This window comes from Tachypleus tridentatus, chromosome 2, assembly GCF_004210375.1.
Source record: "Tachypleus tridentatus isolate NWPU-2018 chromosome 2, ASM421037v1, whole genome shotgun sequence".
Taxonomy (NCBI): domain Eukaryota; kingdom Metazoa; phylum Arthropoda; class Merostomata; order Xiphosura; family Limulidae; genus Tachypleus; species Tachypleus tridentatus.
The window spans coordinates 114,694,556-114,717,559 of record NC_134826.1 but is presented as its reverse complement, the minus strand read 5'-3'; the positions used below and the strand labels follow the sequence as shown (position 1 = coordinate 114,717,559).

The 23,004-nt window shown below is 32.3% G+C and overlaps 1 long non-coding RNA gene across 3 annotated transcripts in view; it reads right to left on the bottom strand.

The window, feature by feature from the left end:
- The window catches only part of LOC143236403 (uncharacterized), an 81,925-nt gene extending 60,246 nt beyond the window's left edge, over positions 1 to 21,679 (bottom strand). For 2 of the 3 annotated variants that reach the window (XR_013019551.1, XR_013019548.1), the window contains exons 1-2: positions 21,410 to 21,679; positions 21,206 to 21,289 (exon numbers count right to left, since the gene is read on the bottom strand). This is a non-coding gene — a long non-coding RNA (uncharacterized LOC143236403). Of the gene's footprint in view, positions 1 to 19,253; positions 19,523 to 21,205; positions 21,290 to 21,409 lie in introns of those variants that run through there. The other variant, XR_013019550.1, reaches the window with a different exon arrangement.
- Between the last annotated feature and the right edge of the window lie 1,325 nt (positions 21,680 to 23,004).

Here is a 23,004-nt window from a genome sequence, read left to right as displayed (position 1 = left end):
TATTAGGGTATCTACTGTGTCCACGGAGGGGAATCAAACCCCTGATTTTGATGTTCTAAATCTGTAGGCTTACATCTGTTTTAACGGGGTACGTTCAAATTTATACAGACAACCTAATGTTTCTTTAAGTGCAATGAAAGATTTAGGTCCAATAATATCCCACTTAGAGTGCGTTGCAAAATGCGTTAAACTAGAATACTGTATATCATCTATAAAAGTGAAACGTGAATAAATAGAAAATAATCGCAAATCATTACACAGGAGCTTTATGTTGTTGGTTGGAGTTACAATCCAAAATTTTTTTTATCTTCAAAAACTAAATATATTTTGAGCCTTTATTTTAGATTATTATCTTTTTCACAAACGTCGTAGGAATTAAATGTATTATCTTAAATTTATTCTTTGATAGCCATTTGTACCAGTTGTTCCTAATTTTGAAGTGATTGACCAGAAAATATGCAGCTAGTCAATAATACTCACGGAAAACTCTTGGACCACATTTTACTAAGTAATACGGAGATTGGTTATCACATTACAATTTACAGTTTTGTGAAGGAATTCGATTTTGCAATCCTCAAGTAGGTAGGGTTAAGTTTCCTTATTAAATTTCCCTCTTTATTGATGAGTAATATGTATTTGTCCAATGCAAGTTTTAAACTAGGGATATTTTAATTATTATATTATGTTTAAAATACTACGAAAATAATTCCGAATAAGTAATTCGTTAAGATAAGGCAAATGTTTCGAAAATCAAAATTACCATTTCATATATAATTTTACAACAGTTATTTGTATGAACTATATGTTTGTAGAAGCTTCTATCAGTGAATGTAATTTATTTTTTGTTATCTTTGATAATATAAAAGATATTCAGATGCATTGTATTAATGTTCACTTTTCTTCAAATGTTGCTACTTAGAAGAGATAAAAACATAAAATCAAACTGATAATTAAAATGTCTGGTTAAATACTTTCAGTCTTATAATTCTTAAAATGTACTGTTTCATTAATTACGTATCCTCACTGTTAACGAAATTATCGGCCGTAATACCAGTAATGTCTTAGAGGTTCCGCAGCTAATAAATTTAGATTAGTCGTAAATCCTTATGCAACTATAACAATGCAGCAACTCTCTATAATAGAAATATCATAAAATGTCATATTACATATATGCCCCCCGCTAGTACAGCGGTAAGTCTACGGATTTACAACGCTAAAATCAGGGGTTCGATTCCCCTCGGTGGGCTCAGCAGATAGCCCGTTCTGGCTTTGTTAAAAGAAAAACACACACATATTACATGTATATCTATATAATAAGCATTCTAAACAACGGTGTTAACGAACGTAGCATAAGAAATTAATAAAAGTTATAGAGCATATTTATGATTATAAGGTAAAAGGTCAAGAGTAATATTAAAAAGTTTAAGATTAACAACGCTTAAACAGAAACTTTTCATAGACTTTAATTACTGAACACTGAGTACTTTTTAAATATATTTTAAATTATATACAGCTAAAACAATAAAGTAAAATTGCATGTTTCGCAACTATAGTTAAAAGTCTAGTTCTCACATCTAGTGTTAGTTTCTGCATCATTTGTGTTACATAGGAGAAACCTCAGTAACGAGATTCACGTGATGAAACAACATATTAGTTTGGTTAAAATATATTTGCAACAGAAAATGTTTGTTCAGTATCGATTAATCACTTTGGATTTAATTATTTGTCTTCTTTGTTGTTTATATGTATTAATATGAGTGTAGTAAAGTGCAGCCAACTTCTTAACTTAATTAAATATTTTGTTTTCAATAAGAGATAACAATTATAATAGTTGAAAAGATAAACCTGAGAGAATAATACAGTTAAATGAATTAATTGTTTAGCAGGCTATTTTTTTATACGGACGAACGATTGATCATCTTTTATCTTTCCATCATTTAATTGGACATGGTTGACCTGACCATGCTATCATAACAGACTGATGACAGAAAGTGAGCGATGAAAAAAAAAATTTCGTATGTCATCCAAAATATCATCCAGTTCAAAGAGAAAATTAGCGATCACTTACGGAACGGCAACATTACATAAAACACTTGTGTACACAAATTATCTTGACTAACACCGTATCTCTGAAGAGATCAAGTTTATAAAAATAGCTGCAGGAAACGGACACTGGCAAAACAACGCACATCTTTTCTTAAAATGTTTTGTGGTTCATACAAAAAATTAACAGCAAACATAATAATATAAATTAGATAAAGCAAGCTACTTTGAATTTTAAGATTAATTTCCTCTTAGCACCGAAACAAAAATGCTGAGATTATAGTTTTCATGACAAGAAAACACAATGGTAACACAATTATGACTTAATCTTTAAATTATAGTAAATATTCTATGGCTGTTATTTCATTGCAAATGGAAGGCCAAAATCCAAAACAAGCAATGCACGTTTACATCTTCAAAGAACCGAAGAAAGCTTTGGTAAATATATGGCCTATATTCTAAAATATATTTACCCAAACCATCTTGGATGAATCTCGAGGAATTACAAGAGTAGAATGATTGTTTTAATTTAAGTGTAAATTAATAATGGACTAGTCTGAATCAGTTATCAGATAAATTAAGTGAGACACAAGAAATATAGACATCATAAATCGTAGCATATGTTAACAATCTTTTTCAGAAAAAGTGCGGATATCTTATCGGATATATCATAAGCTTTGACACATTTACGTAAACATTTATTTTCTGCAATACTAGTAATTTATTCAATCATACACATCTAAATAATAAGCGTTAATTAAAAAAAATCAAAGTTTTGAAGCCAGAAAGGATTGCAGAACGTTTTCATAGAATTTTTAATGAATGATATTTATTATAGAATAATAATTCTCACTTAATATACCAGTGAAATTATAGGAAAGACATATATTCCAGAGGCAAATGTAGAGATTAGCAGAAAACACTACCTGCTCAATGTGGCCAACAGTCATGCCAACGATGAGTTAGAATTGTGTTGGATGACAATTGCCATTTCCACACCGTTATATAAAGATATCGTTTGTGTACGTACCCATATAGTAAAAAATAAAGTTAGCCGTCCGACAACAAATGTCTTAAGGCTATGGGAATTAAACAAATCACTGCCATTTCATATCATCCTCAGTCTAACACAACTGAAAGAGTAAATCAGTATAAGTTAGCAAATTCTATTTTTTTACGATTATGGTTGTGTTTATTGTTCACTAAATCATTTTTTTATCATTTAATTTATTTATGAAATTCATTTGCATAAAAATACATATGTGTGTGTGTGAGTATAATGAAGCTTATACCTAGCTTCCTTAGCGTTGATGTACAGACACCATTAATCTAACAGAAGAGTATGTAATTGTATGCTCACATGAAATTGTACTCTCGAAACCTACTCTGATTAAACATCCTGCCTAAAGCGTCATTAAGAGAGAGTGTAAATCTTCAGTATGATAGTTCTTATTCGTAAAATGTGCTTTTAGAAATTTTCAAGATTAACTGTACGCAGCTTGTACAAAACAATTTCTATATTTTTTTATGTGAGAACACTATAATATCATCAATATAAGTGTTAGAACGTTTAGTTGATAAGTCGTATTTAAGGTGGCAGGCGCATTTTTAAGCCCAAAAGGCAAAATTGATAAGGTTTATTACCTGTCATAAAAGCAGATTTATGTTGATCCTCAACCGTAATAGATACTTGCCAATATCCACTGGATAAGTCTAATGTATTGTTACGATACAGGTTGTCCCTAACATAACATCCAATATATTACTTATGTGAGGCCATGGATAGTGGTAAGATTCTGAGACTTGAATTAACTTCCAGTAGTCAATACAGAAACTAAGATCATTAGTTTTCTTCTTACCAATAACTAATGGAGAAACCTAAGAAGTGGATGGATTAGTTAATCCTTCATGAAGCATTTCACCTACCTGATCATGTAAAACTTGTAATTTAGTGGAAGAATAAAGAACAGGTTTACTAAACACTGACTTTTCTTACGAGGTTACAATATTATGTTCAGACAAGTCCGTGAGGCAGGGTTTATTGTTAAGATATCGGCATTTTTCAAGAAAATTTGTTTTAATTGTTCAAAGTTTTCACTCTTTAAGTGTGAGCATTGTACTTTAACAATCAGTATCTTTTCAGTCTCAGAGCCATGTCTACAAGCTAGCATACTGAATTTTAGAACATATGTGAAGAAGTTAAGGATTGCTTCGTTCTGTTAAATGAAGTCTAATCCAATAAGACAAAATACAGACAAAGTTTTAACAACAATAACAACAAAATACTGTTCTAAAATTATATTTGTAACTAATAGTTTTGTTTCAGAATATCCTTACGGTTGACAGTTCGTCACTTCTCCTACAAGACACCTGTTACTCTTATTAAAAGTTTCCAGTTAAAGTGTAAAATCAACTACCTTGATTTGTTGCGAAATATTTTCATTTAATACTAAATAATCCGACCCAGTATCTGTACGATCTGTTACTTTCACATAATTAAATTTTAGGGTTAAGTGCAGCAGATCTGATTTTATTGATGTTAAAAAGCTAATAAGAGGTTTTGCTTTCACGAGACTCAAAACCTCCATATTTGATCCCTGCTCTCGTTTCCCGACCACTGTCCTTCGTTTCTCACTTTCCTGTTTGCATATTTTATTTTCTTAAGACAATGCATAGATAAGTGACCAATTTGCTTAGAAGTACAGCATCGCACATGTCTATTACAGTGCTTAGTTTTAATCACTTCATTATTAAAGGTTTGTTTATTATTTCGTCAAATACCTATTCTTCAGTAAATTTAAGCACATCTGCAATTGAAATAAAGTGGTATTTTTATTGTCGTATAAAAACGTAGAATTATGATATCATATACTCCACAATTTCTTTTTCTGTAGCTTGTTTGTTTGTTTTTGAATTTCGCGCAAAGCTACTCGAGGGCTATCTGTGCTAGCCGTCGCTAATTTTGCAGTGTAAGACTAGAGGGAAGGCAGCTAGTCATCATCACCCACTGCCAACTCTTGGGCTACACTTTTACTAACGAATAGTGGGATTGACCGTCACATTATAACGCTCCCATAGCCGAAAGGGCAAGCATGTTTGGCGCGACGAGGATGTGAACCCGCGACCCTCATATTACGAGTCGCACGCCTTAACCGACCGGCCATGCCGGGCCCTTTTCCGTAGCTTCATGGTTACATAATTTATAAATTTTCAGTTTTTAAATAAAGGTCTGAACTAACTTCTTGCACTTGCGTGGTATTTCCTGTTAAACTGTTCCTTAACCGATTCTATAATGCTTCTGGTATGTTACTGACCCCCAATGGCACAGCGTTACGTCTGTGGACTCACACCGCTATAAACCGGGTTTTGATACCGGTGGTGAGCAAAGCACCGATAGCCTTTTGTTTAGCTTTGTGCATAATTCTAATCAACCAATCAATATAGTGTTCCTTGAGCAATTAGTAAAGAAAACTATTTTGAATAACTTCCAAATTATATTTCCTTCGTAGTTTCACCCTAGTATTTCGTAATCTATATAACTGAAATCAAAATTACCCATAATTATAACCTTGTAAACAAATTACTTCTTAATTTCGCCGTCTCCATTGATCTTATCAGCATCATCTGGTGGTCTGTAATAAATTCCCAATAAAAGTATTTTCCCTTGTTATTATCTTTAATATATTTAACTAAAAATAAGCATAATTCACATTTTAAACATAAATCGTTCCACCACTTCTCGTTAGTACTCAATTTTTATTAAATATCAACCCTCAGTGGCAGAGAAATATGTCGGTAGAATTACTATACCAGAAACCAGGTTTTGATACCTATGATAGGCAGAGCATAAGGTGCCTCCTTTTGTAGCTTTGTGCGTAATTTCTAACAAACCCTATTAAACAGTCGATAACCATATAGTTAAACCAAATTTTGTCATCAAAATCGTCTACATTTAACCGTGTTTTAATTACTGTACCCCGCTGGTACAGCTGTATGTCGACTGATTTACAACGCTAAAATCAGGGATTCGCGTCCTCTCGATGGACACACGAGATAGCCCAATATGGCTTTACTATAAGAAAAACACAACACAGTTATTACTATTATATCGAAATTATCCATTTCTACCAGTTATAACAAGTCATATATTTTATTTCTTATACCTTTATAATTACAATAGTAGCCTAATACTGATTTCATATACTAAACGTTTCTTTACATCTTAATTTTTACATTTATTCTTAGCCTGCACGACTGTTCAGCTCCAGTTTAACTCTCCCCTTACTGCTGAGTTTATAGCCCTAATTTGTGAGGGCTATAAGGAATATTTTGCAAAACGTTTGCTTCACCCATTAAACTTATCCTAGGGGTCGAATCAGCCAATCTTTTCATCTTTACTTATTAAGCTAAGACTAACATTCAGCCCTAGCGACCTAATTATAATTTATCCCTTAGTTCTCGAAAAAATACTTGATAACATTAATCTATGGCCCTGTGCTTTAAATGCCTGTGTTTATAAATTAGTTCTTCCGATCTACCTTTACCTACGTGATCAGTCCCTACGCGCACAACAAATACTGCATCATTGCTAGCTTCTATTATTATATCTCTTGCTCTATCAACTGTATCATTTTCCCGCGCCACGAAGTAGCATAATCTAACTCTTTTCTCCATATTTATAAAGAATACTCTGTACAAATGTCTTGTCAAAGAATTGCGTATACCTATAATCTCACGTTTAGCATTTACATCCTCGTCTATCCATTTTGTTTTGTTTTTCTCTAATAGTTCTTCAACTCTATAAGCCAAGAGCTGAAATCTGTTGCTCAATAAAACATGCTCATTACAATGAAATCCACTACTTTTAGCCCTAATAGTACTGTTTCTAACTTTCTGAAATTCATTGATAGTTTAACTATTCCTTGTTTATAAAAAGCTTAAGTTCTTAACATTAGAAGTGTTTGACATATTAAGATTGTGAACTTCGTGTACCGTACTTTTACTTGTACATTTTCTTTAGCCGTACCAGTTTAGTACTTAAAAGGGAAGATGTATTCCATTATCTATTATGTGATGTCGCAGAGGCTCAGATATATCGATCGTTTTATTATTTGGAATGAAGATTTATACTGATTTAATTTTAGTCAAGTATTAAATGATCTGGATCCAAACATTAAATTTACTGTTAAAGTTTTATAAAACTATACATTTCCCTGCATATTGAATGAAATATCTGATAATTAATCTTTAAAAACTGATATTCTGTCGTATAAACTGACTAATTCCTTCGCTTAATTAGACTGTAGAAGTAACCATACCAAACACGTCAAAAGCAAATTCGATATACATACGTGTTTAGATCGTAAACACATTTTAGAGTAAATGAACGAAAACTCCTTTTATTAAATAGAAATTATCCAGAAGGCTTAACTGACAATTGTTTATTTCGCACTAAATGATATGGTCCGAAAGCTAACGATCGGACAGTAATGTTACAAGTCATCATTACATGTATTCCAAGGTTAAAAGTGAACATTAAAATGTGAAATAGTTTGACAGCTTCCTACACATCTAGATTCTAGAACTATTAGTTGGAAGAGTGTGTGGGTATTTTTTTATAGCAAAGCTACATCGCGCTATCTGCTGAGTCCATGGAGGGGAATCAAATCCCTGATTTTAGCGTTGTAAATCCGCAGACTTACCGCTGTAACAGCGGGGACTATTGGAAAAGCCGTAAGTGAAATTAATGTTTACTCTTTATCTGTGGCTGCTTCAATGTTGCTTACAGACAACATGTAAACCTGAACCATTTACATTGTTATAAATGTACTACTGAAAATAGACAAGAAGTATAAGTGTAACAGTGTAAGAATTTAAGATGGAATCTCTGTAATCTAAATTATATTATCATTAGTAATATTACAACATAAACACAGGTGGAACTGTTATATTTAAGATAATATCTTTCTCTTGCAGTTCTAATAACCTTTTTACACGTTAAAGTGTATAATACGCAGTGAGAGTTATGTTAGTCAAGCTGAATGATCCACATTATTTTCGTCATAGAAACAAAAGCCAGGGGCCATTAAGTTATCCGTAACCTTTTTTTTTTTTTTTTACAATTGTGTATTGAGTGCCCATAGTTTTTTTAGAAGTTTTTTTTGTTTTGTTTTTCCTTTTAGTTTCGTAGTAATCAACACCAAAAATATTTTAGAAAAATTATTTTATGTAAAAAATAGAATAGCAGTAAATATTATTTAAATAATTTGTGGTTTAAAATGTTTTAATCTACTTTATTTATAAGTTTTGTTCTTTATATAATTATATAAACATTATTCATATTAATTTTGAGAATATTATTAATGGAATAATGTTTCTTTTGTGTATAGGGTTATGTTTATGTATTTCGAATTACAAAAACGGTACAATTTAAAAATATTAAAACAAGAAAAAATTTTGTCCATCTTTTAAATGATGAGGCTAATTCTTCCTTACCTTTACAGAATGTAAATTTCAACATTATGGGAATGCTTCACTGATCACTGTTAACAATTGAATGAGTCAGGGTGACAATACTTATTCTTTAGAATTTCCATATACTTGTACCACAATGGTTCTACTTGAATAAACATACTGATCAAATTTAGGGTCTGAATTTAACTGTCATGGTACTCCACAGAGTGTCTTAACGATATAGAAAAAAGCTAGCAAGGAGCTAGGAGATGGTGTCAACATATGTTAGAATAAATCAATTTAATAGCCATCCACAGCTAAGACTTAATAAAAACAGTGTTGAACATTATATATTAAGATTTGTTGTCCCCCAGGAAAAAACATAAAAAATTCCCAGTAGAACAGGGAGTTTGCATAAAAGCTTTTCGTGATGCTGATTGGACTCTCTCACAAATTGCTGCAAACTTCAAATACTCCTCCAACGCTTTCGGGTGTGCCCTAAAATCTGAGACTGACACTGATAAATTTGATAATATGTTATTGTTTGAAATTAAGCACAAAGCTACACAGTGGGCTACCTATTCTATTAATAATACGAAAGTAAGAGACAGAACACGTAAACTCAATTATACTGAGGTTAAGTATCTTCATTTATGCAACCTTTGGGACACAAAGAAGACTGCCACTGATCTCAAATAAGAAATAAACTACCATGTACCACATGACAGAAATGTGTCCAGATCTGTAGTATCAAGAAGAGTCAACGCGAATATAATATTTGGTTGTGATGCTGTTTTTAAAAATCTTTATTTTGAATTCTAAATATTGTTAAGAGGCTGAAATTTCCTTAGATGTAAGAAAAAACTAGAGTATTTATGATTGAAAAAAGGGTGTTATGGACAGATGAGTCTAAGTTTGAAATATTTAGTTTAAAAAGTGGGTTGTACGTGAAGAGGCGTGAAATATACTTACCTTAATGATAGTAGGTATCATGAAGCATGGGGAAAGCTCTGTGAAGGTGTTTGGGTGTTTCTCTTCTGAGGTGACAGGAGGTATTTGCAAAAAATATGGAATAATAAATCAGCGCAAGTACCAACAAATACTGTTTCTTCCTGGCATACCCAGTAGTTTGTGTATTACACTATGTAAATTTTTTTTTTACTTTTTCTTGTTTCTGGCAAGAAAGTGTTATTTCCCAATTTCTTATGCCTAAAGTAAATGGAAAAGACCTAATTTTCTCTTCAAACTTTGCTTTTGTGACCTAGGAGCGTATAACAAAAGCATGATGGGAGACAATATTTAGGGGTTGATACGTGAAAGTAATTTACATTATAGTCGCAAATCTCGGAAAACAACTGACTTCTACACATTTTTGTTCATTTTTATATAACTTTAGTATAAATACATGTAAATCTTGATTCATATGTCATTTTATTCAGACCTTATGTAAATGAAAATGTGCAAATTTGCCCGTTTTTACACAGAAAATAGGTTAATTTCTAAATTTCATTACCCAGGTCACAAAAGCAAAGTTTGAAGGGAATAATGGCCATTCTATGTACTTTTACAACATAAGCAATTGAGAAATGACACATTCTATCCAAAAATAAAATTTGTGTTACATGGTGCTGTTGTTAATGTATTCCACTGCTAAAACGATAATGACTCCAAACACTCATCCAACCTATGAAAAAACTACTTAGCTAAGAAAGTAGCTGTTGGAGTCATTCAAATGCGGCAATGACCTCACCAGAATTCTGATCTCAACTAATTCAACAGATATGGGATTTAATAGATCAGAAACTTCACAATTCAAAAGTTGCTTCCAGAAAACTTTATGGGAGTGTATTAGATATGTATGAAGTAAAATCTCAGAGAACACTTTGATTAAATATGTAGCAGCAATGTCTGAAAGATTATATGTAGTTATTACATTAAAAAGTGGCAAACGAAATATTAACTGTTTCTCTTTAAATAAATATGAAGATCAATAAAATTTTAATGTTGCTCCTATGATTTACCTCTCATTTTTCTTTGAAAGCAGCTTAAAATATAATTCTTGACTTCTTAATATTTTTGCACATTGCTGTATGTATTTAATGTATTACGCATTGCTTTTAATTAGGTTTGCTGTAGAACAGTGTTAAATGTGTGAAAACGATACCAATTTACCAAAATCAAATATATATATATATGAAAAGGTTAAATATAAATAAATATGTTTAAAATATTTTTATATGTATGTAAGAACTATTTATTATTAATTGTAATTAGTTTTAGCAACTCTTTGGTAAAAGTTATTACATAATACACAGACATGCATGCACACACACAATTGATTATAGTGACTGAAGTGATTGGGTTTTTTCATGAGAAAAGAAGAAAGGAAAGAATAAAACATGTAAACGTTTGTGTCTTAATTCCAAGTTAGACTAGATACATACATTATATATAATTAAAAATATGAAATGAAACAAATTTAGATACTTCATCTGAATGAATAACATTTGCTAAAAGTAGTTTAATGTCTAATTTTTGGTGCTTAGAATAAAAATATTGCCTTATGAAATAATCTAAAGCATTGAAAACATACACAAACATGTCTAACTATTCAGTGATTCTAAACAATATAGATAATATAAAGATTCCCCCAGCAGCACAGCGGTATATCTGCAGACTTACAACCCTAGAAACCGGTTTTCAGAGCACAATTAGTTCATTGTGTAGTTTTGTGCTAGATTCCAAACAAACAAACAAACTTACAGCTAATTTATTGTCTATATGTGGCAATAATGAACCCTTTTGTCCTGAGAAGGCTACATTTCATTTCACTCTTACTTTCTAAACATTCTCACGACGGCAACGTGAACCAATATTTTTTCTTGGATTTAATAAAATATATAGCTGAAAAAACAGGAAGAAGATATTAAGATGAGATTTCTATCTTTGCAGACACATGTGGTTAAGGTTTAGTGTCTATAACCTCATGGAGTGAAACTAAGTTGAGGGTTTTTTAATAAAGTTGTGTAAATAAAATATAAAAAAATTCTTTAATCAGATAATATTCATTGGGATATAATTATTGTATACTGCATCTTACATTTCCTGTGCAAAAGACAAAATTAGTAAAGTAATTGAATATTGTAATTGAACTGCACTTAAACTTTTGTGCAACTAATGTTGGTGAAACACCGATGACCGTTTTAGAAATGTGTGACTTTTTTAGTGCAATTCGAAAACAATAAAAACTGCAGATCACGTTTTCATAAACTACAAAACAAAAAATATTTTTCTTTTACTGAATAAATGTGTATTCATATAAATTACGAAACCTATTTGCTCTTAATTTTAGTTTAAATACGGCATATCACAAAATATATCGAAAAGTTCCTTTTATGGCCTTCTCTCGAGTCTTACACTACTAAATTAGGGACGGCTAGCGCAGATAGCCCGAGAGTAGCTTTGCGCGAAAATTCAAAAAACAAACAAACCTTTTATGGCAAGGAAATGTTACGTAATTATATTATGTTTCTTATGATAAACTTATACTGTTACTTTTTATTTTTATTTTTCGGCATCAAGCAATGAAGTTCATGCAAGCAACAAATAAAGAAACTAAATTCTGTCTTTCCTCCTCTCTTTCATATTCTCCGAAAATTACTAATCAAGACTTGTGTATACACCTTATAAAGCATCGGATAACGTTTCACTAGGTCTTTGAAAAGTCCCTAGTTAATTTAGTCAGCTTATATAAATCTGTCCATACGTAATTATAACCTACTCTGTGCGTCAAGAAACATGCTCAAATTATATCTCGAATATTTTTAATTGCTTTTGCATTTAACAATTCTCTAGTATGTAATAACATCCATTTCATTATCAAAGGATTAAAATAGTGCAATCCTAGCATTGGATCTGATAAACAAGTATCTTACTTTTTGCTTGTACATTTATACTCTATTCGAAACAGTTCGGATAAATGAGTAATAAAGTTTGTTTCCCGTGGAGATTTTAGAACTGGCATTCTTTGATTAAATTTGGAATTTGTGTTACGGTTTGGTTGTTAAACCAAAGTATCCCTTGAGGTTCTAACAAAATTTAAGTCAATTTCAAAGTCTTTAATCGGATATGAAAATGTTATCTAAAAGTTTTCTTCGCCTTTTTTTGTCAAATCTGGAGTATTTTCTCAATATTAAATTTTCTTGAAGTGTGACGTTTTCACTTCATTCTACTATCATCCTAATTTATACATGTTTTAGCATTTCTAATTAAACATCACTCATATCCTAAGTGTACTATATGTTAATATTCTGGTTACCCTTAAAACATATATAAAATGTCTGTTATAGCTTTGCAACTTCCAAGTTGCACGTTATTAATTCTAGGATAATTATGGGATTTCTTTCAATTTAATTTAAACTAAAAGATGGATACGAGGCTACTTTTTATAACCTGTCATATCATTAAAGGATTGAACACTATATTTACTCATTTCCATTAAGTAAAGAAGTGTGGTATGCCGGCATGCCTTGAGCATTCTAATTAGTCCTTTTTATTACAGTTTATGTGATCTTCACATAGAGTAGCGGTCATACCAGTTAAGGATATAACTACATTTATTTCACCTTATTAGCATGTAATATGTTTTATCACTCTGGAACACGATAATTATAGATGATACCAAGGATACATATAGATTTTAAACATATTTAGTGACTTTCCATAAAGGCACTACGCGAAACACTTGTCTTTTAACTTTGTTGTTTGATTGAAATAAATACTATTTCATTGTGTTTCCTACTGTACCCAGTCTGTTTGAGTCGAGGTTGGGAGACTGAGATTTTTTACTTTCAAAACATTTCTCTGTGAGCCTTCTGCTATGATTTGGTTTTTACTCAATTACGAACAGGAAAATTAGTGAATCTAAGAATACCCACATTGCAGAGAAATAAGAAAATTTTAATGCTGGAGACACAAGATTTAATTTTATTGAGTATTTACTTTTCTCTTGATGAATGTATTTGTTTTTACTCGTTTCAACTCTTGAGTTATTGACTTGAAACTTTTCACCTAAGAAAAATACATTTTCCATACATCAAGGATTTATAACTAGATGAAAAAGTAAGACACTGATAAGCGGAAGCGATTAGAAAGATTTGTAAGCGATCAGGGTTTTTTTTTAATGCTATAAAAGTCCATGATTTATCTCTTACTGTGGTAACAGACTCAAAAAGAGAACTGTTGGAATCTTGTGCATCCAATACGACCAGTAAAGTTTCCATAATGTTTAGCTTCATGACATAGGTTGAAGAAAAATAAGCCTGTTTAAAGAATTTGGCTTTCTACATAGAAAATCTGTTATGCATACTCTCTGATGGCCTTAGCAGATTGCAAGGATGCACTCACAAACGTGATCACTAAGGGTGTTACTTAGAGAGAGAAAATAGAACATCACTTGAGTTTAAAAAATATTTTCACTCTACAGAGAAATTTAAGTGGTGATAATTGTTGAAGCCATTACTTTAAAAGAGGTCAAAAGAGAGAAACACTCATAAAGTAGACCACACTACAGAATTGAATGCTTTGTTTTTGGAAGATCATTTTCAACTGATTAAATGGTAGATGTATGATGATTTATGGGAAGCTTATAGCAAATGCTACTTCTGTTCTAAAAAATAAACACAAGCCAAGTTTGGTCTGGTCATTAACTTAGGATGTGCAGCAGGCAGCTTGCGCCAAAAGATTTGTTAGTTATCTCAGCTCTCTCAAAGCTGGAATTGAAAGTCCTGATTGTTGCCAAAGCTGTCGGAACAATTGTTAATTTTAATATATATCAGTCCATTTAAGCTGGTTAACACCAATTTTATTCTAGCAAATAGTGTTAGACTAGACGTGGCATGGAGAAGAACATTGACAATTATGTTTAGATAATATCAATTACAGAAGATAGTCATTGGTTCATATTTTGGTTCTAATAGGGATACACTTTGGATGAAGTTGTTGTGGAATTATTGTTTATATTTGCTTTGTAACAGCTGAGCTGCAGTTTCATGGGAAGACAATTCATAATAGCCAGCATTGTCTGTGAACAGCGGACTGTTAAATTTTACGTTTCAGAGTGAGTAACAGCACCTTCATACACACAAAATGAGGATAAGGTCTATGTAATGGTAGGATGTAATAGGTTTTAGAGTCCATGCATGAAAAACAATGCTTCCTGTGTAGAAAGCAAAGATGAATCCGATTCAATCCTGGTAGATATTTAAATTTAGCAACACAGGGGAGATCAGAGATTTGTTAAAATTCTCTTTGATCCTTACTTCTCTTATATGGTAGCTGAAGCTCAAAAGTTAATTAAAAATCCGGCAACTTACTTATAGTCTTAGTGATTTTTAATTTACTTGCTTGGGTTGCCACATCAAGCCAGAGGAGAGGCCGAGAAGAATAGTTGAAATGTAGCTTTTTTGTTGTGGACTTGTTTTACTTTTCCTTCTATTCACACTAAACATGTTAGCCCTTTCAGTCGTAGGGGCTTATAATGTGACGTTTAATCCCACTATTCGTTGGTAAAAGAGTAGCCCAAGAGTTGGCGGTGGGTGGTGATGACTATCTGCCGTCTCTCTAATCTTACACTGCTAAATCAGGGATGGCTAACGCAGATAGCCTTCGTGTAGCTTTGCACGAAATTCATAAACAAACAAAACAAAACTTCTATTTCAGAACACAGAATCGAATTCTCACAAGCTTAGAAAACATACAGCAAACGCTCGTTCCAAGAATAAGTAGGAATAAAAGGTTAATGAAATTATTTGAGCATGATCCAATCAGCTCTTCATCTTCCCTCCAGAATGATAAATGAAATGCAGTTTGAACTTCAGGTAATCAAAACTACTGGTATAACTACTGTTATTTCCTTTACACTGTATCCAAAAGAAAATATTTTATTGCCCAAATAACTGAGATAACTAGTTGAGGATTATGCAAACAAAATCAATTAAATAGAATAGCAAAAATTCTGTGATATTTTTGTTGAATATCTTGAAATATCTCTTTCTCCAGGCAGACAACAAGGGAAGAAATAAATAACAAGAACAAGATAAAAAAATCACCAAAACATAACAAAAGGCAATGTGTGTTTAGTTACAAAAAAATGCTATGCGAGCTAGAAGTGCATTGCTGCGGATGTCCAGTGTCAATATAGAAAGAAATTTAATGAACAGAATTATACAGCCTTCAGAGAGAGTGTGATCATCTCTAAGAGTGATTGACAAAAAGTAAAATGTTACACCAAGGTTTTGTTTTAATTTCAGATGATTTAATGCAATGATTCATACTGAGATATTTCCAATCCTGGTGTCTAGCTGCTTGTTCCAGCGTGATGTAACTAAACTGTGTATTTTAATGTAGCAGATTAAAATGTTTTAAGTTGAAATAAGAAAGTCGTGTACTAATATGCATGCAGGTTAAATTTCTTTGTCGCTTTGTAGAAGAAAATCGAGTCTTCATGAACTACAAAGATTGCAATAACTTGAGAATGGTCTCTACTCATATAAATCTGAAGTCAGCAGTTTCCTTAGTTTTGTATCATATCATAGATCGTTTGTGGCCAACTTCTCTAACATGCCTAAATATGATGTACAACGTAGATGTTAGCATATCTGTTCCTGAAGCATGCTTCACTGAAAGCTGTGTTGTTGGTGTGTGTATGTGTATACACACAGATATATCTACATCAGGACTATGAGCTCTTACTGAACACTGATGCCAGTAACAGTGGAATCTGAGCAGTATATCATTGTTTGTAGGATGGAATTAAGTGTGTGATAACATATGCTAATAATATCATAATGGATTCTGAATACTGATACTACATGATGCAGCAAGAAATGCTTGTACCTGAGGTCTTTAAGAGACTATAACATGTGAGCTATTATTCATCACTGAAGTAGCTTATGAACTTTAGAACTCCAATAATGACCATATACCAGGATTGATGCTTCAAGAGGTCTAGGAAGACGAACTGGCAGAACATCTACAAGAGGAGGAATGCACGTTGTACCATTTTTATCAGCCCATGAGATATGACAGTTAAAATATGTTGTAGCAAGAGGTAGGAAATATTCATAGTTTACATCATACAAAGACTAGAGGCTATCAAATGACTTTACATACACTTATGATAATGTGCAATGGAAATTATATTGGCCTCATTCAAGTTCAGACATAAAGCAGTGGTGTTAACATTGCACATTGTGTTGCCCTAAAGGAAAAGCCATCAAAGACAGCGAAGGTTTTTTTTTTTTGGTTTCTTAAGATTCTCCAGCAGAGAATCATTACTTCTTTACAGCAAACAATCCTAGATACATGTGACCCTCTTTTGGAATTGCACAATATAATCAATATGTATTGGTTGTTACTAGTTATTTCACTAAATGATCAGAAGCATTATATGATACTATAGCACATATGTTATTGATTTGATAATGTTATCAAAGCATTGGATAGCTCAGTTTGACACGGTAAAAGAATATCATGCAAATAAGGTTCGGTAACAAGTTACTCTCTGAAGTTAAAGGGTGTTGCAAAGACGCATATTTAACCTTATCACTGCAGTCTAATGGTTTAGAATATGCTTCAAAGTTTATTAATTGAGAATAAACTATCTCGGATGAGCAGTTACGTATTGTATTTGTTCACTGTGTAAGCATATAGAGAATGACTGTTTGTTTCTTGAACTTAGTCATGTGTGATTTGAAAATATATAGAGTAGCTGTGCCACACTCACTCGTGACTGTTTGGAGGGGTTATGGTTTGTATTAGCTGACGTGCCTGAGTTTTAATCCCAACAGCTAGGAAAGCTATGATAAAACAGTCAAAGAATAGAAATTCCAGTGCGAAGAGTTGTTGTGACTTTGGTATATGACAGTGTCGTGAAAATAATTTTGGTTTCATAATGGGCAGATAAGTATCTCATACTCTGATAGGTTGGTTTAGGAAATACAAGAGAGAGTGGTTGTATGACTTGTACAAGTACAAAAACCATTGTTATTCATCTACTGTTTTGACAATAAATTACAGGTTGAAGCTAACGAGTCAGAGGCCGACAAGAATACTCTCTTGTGTCATCTCAGCTCAGTTGACAAATAAAATAACATGAAAGTACTTCATCTCACTATATAATATTAAGTAAATAATAAAGGAACTGGAAAAGAGGTGATCACATGTTGAAAACGTCTAGAGATCAATAGGACTAGATTTAACTCCCAGACAATCACTTATTGTAGGATCAGTTAAAGAAGGGAAGTAGAATTAATTTTATTCAGATATTGGATGATTTATTAACTATATTTTGTGATTACTACTCAATTATTACAAAGATAATGTTCCATACCACTGAGTAGAGTTTCTCTAAAAGACATTTACATGACGTCAGATAACAACTTGTTAATTATCACACTGTTAGAACATTTCGTGTCAATGAATGTAATGGCTAAAACATCAGTAGTTTGTTCGAAAGAAAATAATCTCTAGAAGTTTAAGAACACATATAAAAGAGAATTGTACCCTTACTTCCCAAGATATTAAGCAATATCAGACACTAGAATCACAGACATTATCTATTTGAGAAAAGGAAGTTTGTGTAGTATTTGTTAGACTCTTTACAGTAACCCAAGAGTGTATATCTTCTAAATATCCAGTGAAGAAGTCTTATTCTTTTTGAGCACAGATTAAGTTATTATGGATCTGAGTAGAATAGCATTTTTACTGGATTCTCCTGTATTTACTTTCCTGTGATTTCAACTGAAATGAGTGGATCAGCTTACATATGGTGATACAATAGTTAGATGATTCAACTGCTAGTATTGGCAGATATATAGGACAGTAAATGTATCTTCTGGGAATTACTGTGCTTAGCTTAGGTAAGTCAGAGAGAGTAACAACAATAACAAGTTTTACCTTCTCTGGAAAATTGTTAGTTAAAAACTCAGTTTTGTTCAATCCTGCCAGAAATTACGTATTGAATTTAATTAAATATCCGTTTGTTCGTGCTTTCGTGTACGCTTAAAGGGGATCCAAAATTTCATTAGAAAGACGTCTATCACTCAAACTGATTACCATCAAAATTCAGTTTCAATTTTCTATTCTCTGTCTTTTAATAAAAATAGAAAATATATTTTCACTGTTTTAAAGCTTTTAAAGTGTTTACTAAAAGATCAATAATCAATGTTTTCAACTTAATATAAGTTGATCTTAATAGTGCATGAAAGAACTACATGGGCTTCAGCTCGTTAAAATATCCAATATGCCATGAACGGATATTAAGGGTAAAATGAAGTGCTAACTTGAATGCGAAGAATAACAAAACGACAGACTTGTAGTTAAGACTTACGAATAAAATTATGATTCATGTAGCACCTCACTTTGCTTCAAACTTATTTGGTTATATATGCGTAGGCGTAGGTTTGCTCTATGGTATAGCCCTGCATTTCAAAGCTGACGATCCGGAATCTAATCTGAGTGATATCATATCATAAAATACTTCCTACGCTTTAAGCTGTGACTGAGTTACAAAAGTGATGATTAATACTTTTGGTTTGGATGATGGGTTACAGTGTATTGCTGATGTGACTGCATTCCCTCTGGTAGATGTTTTACACGAACGTATGACCGCAGATAGCCACTGTATTTTTGCAGTTGACACAAAACACAGTACAGTAAAATACAATGAGCTTTATATAAATATACTGTTACGATTTTAAACAACAATTTGTTTTAGTTTAATCAACGAGAATTTTAAATGATATAACATGAAAATATATATTATTTTACATTTTCAATAATAACGAAACATATATTCTAATTCAACGAATATCAACAATGAGCACCTAACAAACATAAAATTAAAACGAAGTAAGATAAAGAAAACAACAAACGTATCTTCGTAGGATTTGGATAACCGTGTCACAACAATGTCTTTTAGTAGTGTTGGACTATTTGCAAAAAGTATAGGGCAAAGCAGTTTTGTCTAGAAGAAGAAATAACAGCAAAATATATTTGTGCACAAATATAAAAAAAGAATTACTTATATCTTGATTAATACTAAACTGCTAATGCATGGACACGATTGACAATTTTCACCAAGATAGAAGCGAGAGTATCATTTATAGTTGAGATATATTTAATGCAGTTAATTTCAACATAAAGGTTTATTTATTTGTTTTTTATTAAGCACAAAACTACTAAGCGAGTTCTGTGCTGTGCTCACTACGTATATTGAAATACCGTTTTTAGCGTAAAATACCTTAAGTTTAACTGATAAGTTACTAAGGCCTTGAGGCTCTGCATGGTCAGGCGATTAGGACGTTCGTCTCGTAATCTGAAGGACATCAGTTTGAGCCCTCCTGACACCAAACAAGCTTGTCCCTTTTAGCCATGAGGGCGTTATAAAGTTACAGTCAATCCCACTATTCGTTAATTAAAAATATAGCCCGATAGTTGGCAGTGGGTAGTGATGACTACCTAACTTCCCTCTAGTCTTACACTGCTAAATTAGGGACGGCTAGCGAAGATAGCCCTCGTGTAACTTTGCGCGAAATTCAAAACAAACCATACCAATCGTCTTGTTTTTTTAGAACAAATCCCTCTCAGACTACGGAGATGTGTCTGGTGTGGGGAATCAAACCGTTGATTTCAATGTTGAAGTCTGGGGACAGTTTTAATATAAGACACATATTGAAGAAAATTAACATACTAATAAACAAATTAATTTGTCTTTCACATCAAATGGGAATTATTCTTGATTTGTGTAAGCTGTGATATGTCTGTCAAGCAATGAATTAAGAGCATTTTTTTCGTAATAGATCTTGGTATTAATACAAAGTACTGCAAAATCGTAATAAATTATTTTGCTATAGATGATATGTAAGTTCCTCGTCTGCTTTTAATTACTTACTAAACCGATAATATATGCATAATTTTCAGTAGTGTCCTAATATAAAACAAATGATAAATACATACATTTATAAACACATTAATTTATAAAATTTGATTCATAAAAGATAAATTATGGTTTGGTTTGAATTTCGCGCAAAGCCACTCAAGGGCTATCTGCACTAGCCATCCCTAATTTAGCCGTTTAAGAACAGAGGGAAGGTAGCTAGTCATCACTATACACCGCTAACTCTTGGGTTACTCTTTACCAGCGAATAGTGGGATTGACCGTCACATTATAACGCCCTCACAGCCGAAATGGCGAGCATGTTTGGTGTGACAGAGAATCGAGCCCGCGACTCTCAGATTACGAGTCGAGTGACTTAACCACGTGGCCATGCCGGTCCCGGTGATTTGTAACCTTTTACGTTTCTGGACTGTAATCAGTACCTATAGGAATACCTTTTATTTCTTTACAATACTTTTCTTGGAAACTTGCAAAAAGGCTTTGATTGAATGTAACAGTGTTACAATTTTAAACATTCAAATGTATAGTTATCCCTCTGTATTTACTGGTAAATCACTCGTAGAAATATTTATCAAGTTAATTTAAAAATAATTCATTTAGTGATAAGTGGTGTAGTATATTGGTATTATAAATAAAAGAACAAAATGATAAATAGTTTTTATCTATCTATATATATATATATACGCAGATGGATAAATGGATTAGAAAATTCATGTTTACGATTATTTTAAAATTGAAAATAATATTCACCTTTAGAAATAAAGGTCTGCTAATCAGAAGCAAAAACATTGTCAGCATTTTCCCGGTCCCTTTTTCTTGTAACGCAAGAGTACACTGAGTTATGCAAGAATAAAAAGAGGATTTTGAGTTATCAAAGCAACGTTTATGATGCCATTTTTATTTAAAGTATGAATGATTATGCTAGGAAGGTTGGTAATTGAAAATAACGCATACCAGCAGCAGTAAACAACATCTCACTGGTCTTGCAACTTCCATAACAACATTCTTATCATTCTTTCGAGAAGAGTTAATAAGGTTTTCTATTCTAGTATGTTGTCTGTCTTCGCAACTTAATTTGATCGGCAGTCACTTACACTAGGCTAAACTAACTGACCCCATCTATGTGGAGAGAATGCAATGTGTGCTGATAAGTGAAACTACATGGCACGCTGCCAATTGCATGAAGTTGACGAAAACAACTCCGACACTTCTGCTGGAGTTTGGGAATATTGGTTTCTATGGAAACGAAGCAAGCCACAAAGTATTATTCAAAAATTATAAGAAATTCTAATAATAATATATAATGGTGTTATATACACATATATTATTTTAAAATGTATTAGTGTCTTCATACTGGTATTTTTAATCACAGCTAAATTATCTTTTGTAAAGATCTATTAAAATTTTAAGTTACGTGGGAAATACGTTCAAACAACCAGCTACTCTTAGATAGTTGATTGACAAATTGTTCACTAGTGGAATGATGTCAAGAAGACTTTTTTAACTTTAAAAATATAAAAAACCTTAATTATGCATATGCAGATATAACATATTTGCGAGAGTTTCAAAACCAAATGAAATGATGAAATTCTCGCCCTTTCAGTCGTGGGGGCTTTATAATGTAACGGTCAATCCCACTATTCGTTGGTAAAATACTGACCCAAGAGTTGGCGGTAGGTGGTGATGACTAGCTGCCTTCTCTCGAGTCTTACACTGCTAAATTAGGGACAGCTAGCACAAATAGCCCTCGAGTAGTTTTGCGCGTAATTCAAAAACAAACAAATAATGAAATTGACACCAGCTTTCCTAGCAATGACGTGTACTCTTGTTATCTGCTGCGAGAATACCCTGCAAAAAGCTTCTCTAAAAGTAGAGAGTTACGAGATAGTTATTGAAGTGTACAGTTATTGCTGTTTGTCACTCGATATTGTTAACGATATTGATAATGAAAGGTATTATTTGAATATTTGTTTGGTTCTTTTTTCTGGTTCCATTATTATTAATTTATTAATATTTATAATAAATCATGTATTAAAATTGGTGTAAAGTCCTGGAGACGCGTTTATTTATTAACTATGTTGAAATTATTTCCAAATGTTAGTAACGTGAATAATTTTGTTGTCGTTGTACCCAAATTGTAGCAGCTTGTTCGTTTTAAACTGTTACATTGGTTCCTGAAGAGGGATCTTTTCATAAAGGCGGGTTATGATTTTTTTTCTCAAATTTTTTTTGTTTCTCAATTTTGAGCTGAGTAATTACTTAACAATAAGAAAAAGAGTGTTTAAAAATAACTGTTTTACTAGAAGTTAGGGAATTAGATGTGGCAAGCTTGAAGCAACCTGTGCCAGCATTGACAGAATATCTGGAATTTTTAACATTAATGGTGACTGATTTACTAAAAATAGAACTCATGCCTTTCTTCCATGAGCCTCAACTACAAAAGTCGACAATCCTTTCTACCTATACACCTGTAGAAATTTCATTGGTTCACTTCATAACAGTCAACACCCCACCTCTGTTTGTATCGAAGTTTGACAGCAAGTCAGAAT